This window comes from Aquarana catesbeiana, linkage group LG01 (assembly GCF_042186555.1).
Source record: "Aquarana catesbeiana isolate 2022-GZ linkage group LG01, ASM4218655v1, whole genome shotgun sequence".
NCBI classification, from domain to species: domain Eukaryota; kingdom Metazoa; phylum Chordata; class Amphibia; order Anura; family Ranidae; genus Aquarana; species Aquarana catesbeiana.
The window spans coordinates 452,616,430-452,624,126 of NC_133324.1; the positions used below are offsets into that span (position 1 = coordinate 452,616,430).

At 47.0% G+C, this 7,697-nt stretch overlaps 1 pseudogene; it reads left to right on the forward strand.

Annotated features, from left to right (window-relative positions):
• Positions 1-417: 417 nt before the first annotated feature.
• On the forward strand, positions 418-540 carry LOC141124332 (U2 spliceosomal RNA; annotated as a pseudogene).
• The last annotated feature ends 7,157 nt before the right edge of the window (positions 541-7,697 follow it).

The window sequence follows — 7,697 nt, forward strand, 5'->3', positions numbered from 1 at the left end:
TAAACTATTTTAACTGGCTTTACAATCAAGGTTAGTGCATATAATACAATATCTTGCATTGTCATCAATTGCATTGAATAACTAGTCCTACATTTCCTAAATTGTGTTCATTTTGGATTATTTCATAAACATACATTTAAAATGAATTTTAAACACTGTCATCTGATAAAGGATAATCCTAATATGTATGCCAATCCAAAAACTTTTTTTTATTAGTTTTCGATAGAGTGAGGAGGGTCTATCTGGCTTTTTCTGCTTTCCGGAGCCCATTATAGAGAGAAGCAGGCACGTGGATTGCTCAGATCTAATAAGGCATCCACACTATGCCACATCCACTTCCTACAGCAGCGCTATTACCCAGTCCTTGTTTTCATTACTGAAGCTGGCCCTCCTCTGGCACTGATTGCATCCACAGCCACTGCTTCTTGGCCTTTTGGCTAAGATCAAGTGTAGTATCTGTTCTTATCAGTGATCAAGTGGGGGCACTGTGCTACTATCCTGACATGACCAAGGTTGGGGTGTTGGCTATGCAAACCTGCTGGAGTGATGGGGCTTGGAAAGTTAGTAAAGAATGTATGAGGTAAATCCGCGCAGTGGCTAAAATGTTCCTGGAATATAGAGCTGCTGCCTCTATGAATACAATTCCACCTAGGTGGAGTGTATTAGAAAGTGTGTGGAAAGCAAGAGTAGATATGGCGCTGCCCTAATGGAGTAAAAAAATATTTTTACGTGGTGAACAATTACTCTGTTTGGTGCTTGATGTGATTAATTTATTTCTATAAATCTTAAATGATGTATATAAATAATAAACGTTGACGAAAAGCATACATTAAAAGTAAATAAAATTAAAATTCCTGTGTGTGCCGGGAATAAATAAATAATGGTTTCTTTAAATAGGTAAATGATTTAGGTCAAAATCTGTGGATTAATGCAAGGTTGTTAGTTCTTATTTCTACCTCATTGTAATATGGGTGAAATTTCAAAATAAAGTGCCACAGTCTTATATTTCATTATCTATATGAAAAATAACAACGTGCAAATAGTGCATAAAAGGTGCTGGTATTACAACAAAGTGACTTGTGCTGGGTTATACAAAAAAGTGACTTGTGTGCTTAAAACCAGTGCTTTTGGATAAGAAAAGTTCCATTGATTGCAAAAAAAGTCTTTGAAATGGTTCTGAGGGAAACCCCTCTCTAGGAAACAAATTGGTATGGGAAAATTCTTGTCCAGGTGCTGGTTGGGTAATAGTGCCTCAACAGCGTGCTCTTATTCTGCTTGTACTCACCGGATTCACTTCCCCCTACAGGGGTGCAGGCAGTCACAGTGTTTGCCACTGTGTAGCACTCCTGGATGTCCCCGGTCTGTGCTTTTAAATGTTGTTTTACCGTTTTACATATAAAAGAAAGGAGGGATGCCCATAGTGTAAAACCATATTAGGAAACTTTATTATAGCTGATAAAATAATGTACTCACATTTACAAGGCAAAAAACGAGCATAAAAGAAAGCGTCATGAACAACTTGTGTTCGCTTGGCTGGAGGTGCTGCAAGACGTCCGTGAGTCCCGCCCAAGTGGCAAACACTGACGTCACGGACGTCTTGCAGCACCTCCAGCCAAGCGAACACAAGTTCTTCATGACGCTTTCTTTTGTGCTCGTTTTTTGCCTTGTAAATGTGAGTACATTATTTTATCAGCTATAATAAAGTAAAAAGTAAAACGGTAAAACAACATTTAAAAGCACAGACCGGGGACATCCAGGAGTGCTACACAGTGGCAAACACTGTGACTGCCTGCACCCCTGTAGGGGGAAGTGAATCCGTTGAGTGCAAGCAGAATAAGAGCACGCTGTTGAGGCACTATTACCCAACCAGCACCTGGACAAGAATTTTCCCATACCAATTTGTTTCCTAGAGAGGGGTTTCCCTCAGAACCATTTCAAAGACTTTTTTTGCAATCAATGGAACTTTTCTTATCCCAAAACACTGGTTTTAAGCACACAAGTCACTTTCCTGTCGCATCATGGCAGCATACACGTTGGGTTGTGACTCCGCCTCCACAACCTGATAGGACCACATAGCTATAAATTAATGAATAGGCACCCGCCCCAGTATTCTCTTATTTTTCCTCACCTGTCAGGACCACATGGATCAGCACCCCCTTACCGCTTCGCCCCAGCCAGGTTCTAGCCTCTCCTGGGTGGAAGTCCTTCTTGTACAGCCTCTAAACGAGTTAAATGGAAGGAGCCCCACTCTGGTGATCTCAGGGGCACTCTCTTTCTCACTCTGTCTGACTGACCACGATATAAGCCTTAAACAGGCTTGATGTGCAGCAGCCCATATAAAGCCTTAAACAGGCTTGCTGGAGGAATGGCCACAGGAATCCTCAGCTCTGGCCTCATGAAATAAGCCTTAAACAGGCTTAGTTGTGTGCAGCGTTCTCCCCCCCTCCCCTTCTCCTCCCTTTCTACCTGCTGGGCTCTGTTGTCCTCCATGCTGTCCTCCGTGGGCACCGAGTGTCCTCGGCGTTCTCGTGCATGCGCGGTGCGTCGTTCAGGGTGCTCCTCTGCCTTTTTCCAGCTTCCAAGATGGCGCCGAGTGTTTCGCGGCGCTACTGCGCATGCACGAGAGTTCGGCGCTAATGGCGGCAGTTTTAAAAAGCCCCAGTGTCAGTCTTGTGTTGCTGCTGCTGGATGACTGACCTGAGACAGTTTTTTTCCCCTGAAAACGCTCTACAAAGGTAAGTGGCTTGTCCTTCTGTTCAGCTGTCACCCTGAAACCCTTACTTCCTCTGCATATCTCAATCCTATTATATCTGCAGGCTTTCAATCCACTCCTCCACCATGGAGACCGCTGCCCCAGTAGATCACCGCCAGCCTAATAGGTAAGGGGGGGGAAGACAAGGGTAAGTAGTGAAGATCGAAAAAGAGAGCACTACTAATGCTACCTAAATTGGTCAGCCCTACTAGGTCCTCAGGAACGTCTGCTTCAAGACAAAGAGAGACCTCGCATAGAAGAAGTCGCTCCAGACACAGACGGAGCCGTTCCTACCACAGGAGAAGCCGCTCGAGAGGGAGCCGCAGAAGGAGCCGCTCTAGATCATACTCTAGACATGGTCGATCCCGCCATAGACGGTCGCCTTCACGCAGAACTCGTTCCCCTGAACGCCATTCCCGTCCTGCCGGGAACGCCTGCTGGATTTGTGGTGCGGCGGCTCTCCCGGATAAATTGGCCTGCCAAAAATGTCTAGAGGAGGCCACAAAAGAGAGAATCTCGGATACCGGAGATTCCGCTGGGATCTTAGCTCCACAGGCCTCGATAGCGGACGTGGATTTCTCCACCACTGCCTCTCCAGCCCAGGCCAGCACGTCAAGGGAGCAAGACTCTCTGTCTGATAATGAGGGTCTGGAGGTATCAGCCGGATTCGACTTCTCTCTGATAGAACCGTTTGTCAAATCGGTCAAAGAGGCGATAGGATGGGAGAAGAACCCCAGGAAGTTTAACCAAAGCAAACAAAATATTTCCCTCATCTTAAAAAGGATCTAGAAGCCTTTCCGTTCATAGATGAACTGAATGACCTGATTAAAGAGGAATGGCAAAGACCAGAGAAGAAATCTAGTCTGAATAACAGACTTCTTAAACTATATCCACTCAAGGAGCCTAAAGTGAACCCCCTGGTATCCCCTCCGGTAGTAGACGCATCTTTGATGCGCCTAGCCAGGCACGTTACACTCCCGCTAGAAGACGCGGTAACATTCAGGGACGTGCTCGACAGGAAGATCGACACGGACCTCAAGAGGGCTTACCAGTCAGCAGGAGGCCCCTGCAGGCCTGCGATAGCGCTCGCAGAGGTAGGAAGAGCCATCTCGAGCTGGTCTGCAAGCACCGAGAAGCTTGTAGTGGAGGGTGCAGACCAAGAAAAAATAGTGAAAGCTTTGCAAAAACTAAGCTTGGCGGGCGATTTTGTGGCAGAGGCTTCGGTCGATACCATTAGGTCTGCATCAAAATCTATGCTGGCCTCAGTAACGGCCAGAAGAGCGTTATGGCTGAAACTCTGGACGACGGACCCAGCCACCAAGTCTAATTGGTGTCGCATTCCGTTTGACGGAGAGAATCTCTTTGGAACGAAATTGGACTCAGCCATCCCTAAGGTGACTGGTGGCAAGTCTGGGCTCATCCCCTCGGACATAAGGCCCAAACAACAGAGACCTCCTCCCTTTAAGCGAAACCTTCCGGAGAGGTATAGGGACGCGAAAGCTTACAGACCGGGGAAAGAGTAGCGAAGGAGCTGGAAGAATCCCCAAAAGTAAAGAATTCTATCCCGGCACCGTGCCTACCAGCCAGAGCATACCTCAGCCTTCTGGGTTCCCTGTCAGCAACCATTCCAATGGTCCGTTGGGCGCAATGGAACACCAGACCCCTGCAAGCCTCCTTCTTGCGCCAGTGGGATGGCTGGTCCATGTCCCAATTGATTCGCATCTCGGAAGAAGCCAGTCTATCTCTGCAGTGGTGGACACACCCCTACAACCTCAGGAGATGCAAGCAGATAGTCATTCCCCACCAGGAGGTAGTAACTTTGGATGCCAGTCTGGAGGGATGGGGGGCACACTACCTACATTATGTGGCTCAGGGCCGCTGGCACTTCAGAACCAAGGACTTGGTCTCGAATGTTTTAGAGATGAAGGCAGCCTTCCAAGCCCTCTTGGCATTCAGCACCCTTCTGAGAGGGAAACAAGTTCTTATACAGATGGACAACTGAGTGGCTGTAGCCTACATCAACAGGCAGGGGGGTACCAGAAGCATCTCCATGATGCAGGAGGTTGGCCCGGTGATGCGGTGGGCTCAACTGAACCTTCGGGATCTGAGGGCGGCCTATATTCCGGGTGTCCAGAACCTTCTGGCAGATTCACTCAGCAGAACATTCGTTTCCAACAACGAGTGGTGTCTGAGCCCCCAAGCATTTGCCCTCATATGCCAGACATGGGGTCATCCGGACATAGACCTCGCAGCAACACCAGTGAACAAGAAATGTCAGAGGTTCCTGTCAAGGACCCCCTTCCCCTCAGCGGAGGGAACAGATTGTCTCCAGCACCCCTGGAACTTCCACCTAGGCTACATTTTTCCACCAACTCCTCTTATAGCCAAGTTTCTTCTGAGGCTCAAGCATTCAGCGGCCCTAGTGCTGGCTGTGATTCCCTTCTGGCCACGGAGGCCTTGGTTCCCCACCCTCCTACAGCTGAACACAGTGGATCCACTTCCACTCCCAGTGACAACAGATTTACTAACCCAGGGCCAGCTACTCCATCCGAGTCCGGAGAAGTTACACCTAACGGCCTGGAGGTTGAAAGGTCTAAATTCCTAGACCAAGGCTGCTCTCAGAAGGTAGTCGATACCCTGCTCCAGGCTAGAAAGTCTACCACAAATAACACCTATGGAAGAATCTGGGAAAAGTTCACTCCCTTTGCCCAGGAACAAGGTTGGGACCCTTCTTCCCCATCAGCAGTGCAAGTGCTCGAGTTCCTCCAGTCAGGTCTGGACAAAGGCCTTAGGTCCAGCACCCTAAAAGTACAAGTTTCTGCCATCTCCACCTTGACAGGAGTTAAGTGGGCGCTTAATCCTCTGGTGGTTCAATTCCAAAGATCCTGTCTAAAACTAAGGCCCCCTAGAAAGCCTTCGTTCCCAACATGGGATCTCTCAACCATCCTAGAGGTCTTATCCAGAGAACCATTCTTTCCACTTGAAAACATCTCCCTTTGGGACCTGACACTAAAAGTATCATTTCTAATCGCCATCACATCAGCGAAGAGGGTCTCAGAAATGCAAGCCTTGCTAATCGAGGAACGGTATCTGATGGTCTACCCAGACAGACTAACCCTGAAGCCTTCAGATAGATTTATTCCAAAGGTCTCCTCTTCATTTCACTTTAACCAGGAGATTGACCTCCCAGCTCTAGTCACAGATCAGGGCGTCCCCCATCCTCTGGATGTCAGGGGTAACGTTCTGCAGTACCTCTCAATAACCAAGCCATTCAGAAAATCCGAGAACCTTCTAATCATCCCACACGTATTCAGGAAGGGCCAAGCGGCTTCTGCCCGTACCAACGCCTCATGGCTTGTGAAAATTATCAAGAAGGCCTACTCCTTGAGCACCTTGCAGATTCCAGAAGGCTTAAGAGCACATTCCACCAGGGCAATGGCTACTTCATGGGCAGCTTACTGTAGAGTCTCAGCGGAAACCATTTGTAGAGCGCCCACCTGGTCCTCCAGAAACACCTTCATATCCCATTATAAAGTAGATGCTGCACGCTTATCAGCAGTCGAATTCGGGAGGGCCGTTATACAGGCCAACTCTTCTGTTTCTTGTCAATAAATTTACTTTGCATTCCCACCTAGTTTGGTGAATTACTCCCCAAAGTGTATGCTGCCATGATGCGACAGGAAAACGGAAAATTGTATACTCACCTTTCCGTAATTTTCCTTTCCTGTCGCATATTCATGGCACCATACAATTGCCCACCCTTCTGAGGTGACATATGTATATATACAGAGAATATTAGGGCGGGTGCCTATTCATTAATTCATAGCTATGTGGTCCTATCAGGTTGTGGAGGCGGAGTCACAACCCAACGTGTGTGCTGCTATGAAGATGCAACAGGAAAGGAAAATTACGGAAAGGTGAGTATACAATTTTCCATTTTTTTGTATAACCCAGCACAAGTCACTTTGTTGTAATACCAGCACCTTTTATGCACTATTTGCACGTTGTTATTTTTCATATAGATAATGAAATATAAGACTGTGGCACTTTATTTTGAAATTTCACACATATTACAATGAGGTAGAAATAAGAACTAACAACCTTGCATTAATCGCAGATTTTGACCTAAATCATTTACGTATTTAAAGAAACCATTATTTATTTATTCCCGGCACACACAGGAATTTTAATTGTATTTACTTTTTATTTATGCTTTTCGTCAATGTTTACTATTTATATACATCATTTAAGATTCATAGAAATAAATGAATCACATCAAGCACCAAACAGAGTAATTGTTCACCACTTAAAAAAAATGTTTTACTCCATAAGGGCAGCGCCATATCTACTCTTGCTTTCCACACACTTGGAAGGTTAGTACCAGCTGGAACCGGGGCACCCACAGGCAGTTGGGGCATGCAAGTAATTCCCCCAGGAAAGCTGGAACTGCCCATTACCTCCTGGTTTGAACATTTACCTTGTTTAGCCATTGGCTGGGAAGGCAGAGGGCCGTGATGCCTGTTCCCCCTGGGTGTGGTTGCCCTAGGCTGGGTGTGGTTGCCCTAGGGGTGCTCTTAGTAACACTTTGGTGTGGGACCCCACAGTGTGAACAGAACACATGGTCACAGCACCAAATTTGCTTTAACTTTTGCACTGCGCCTCTTGGGTGGGGTCTTTTGACTAAAGTCCGGGGCAATTTTTGTCTACCAGGCCTCAAGGCCTGGCCAGTGCACTATTTGGCACGAGGCCCATTCAGAATTGTGGGAGGTGTCCTCTCTCAAAGCAGAAGTGAGGTCCATCCAAAGCTTGGCTTTCTGCACCCTGTCATTAAAGAGAGGACACCTCCCACAATTCTGAATGGGCCTCAACATCAGCAATTGGATCACTATGGGAGACATCTGCTGCCATCTTAGCTCTTTACACAACCACATGGCTGAGCAAAGGA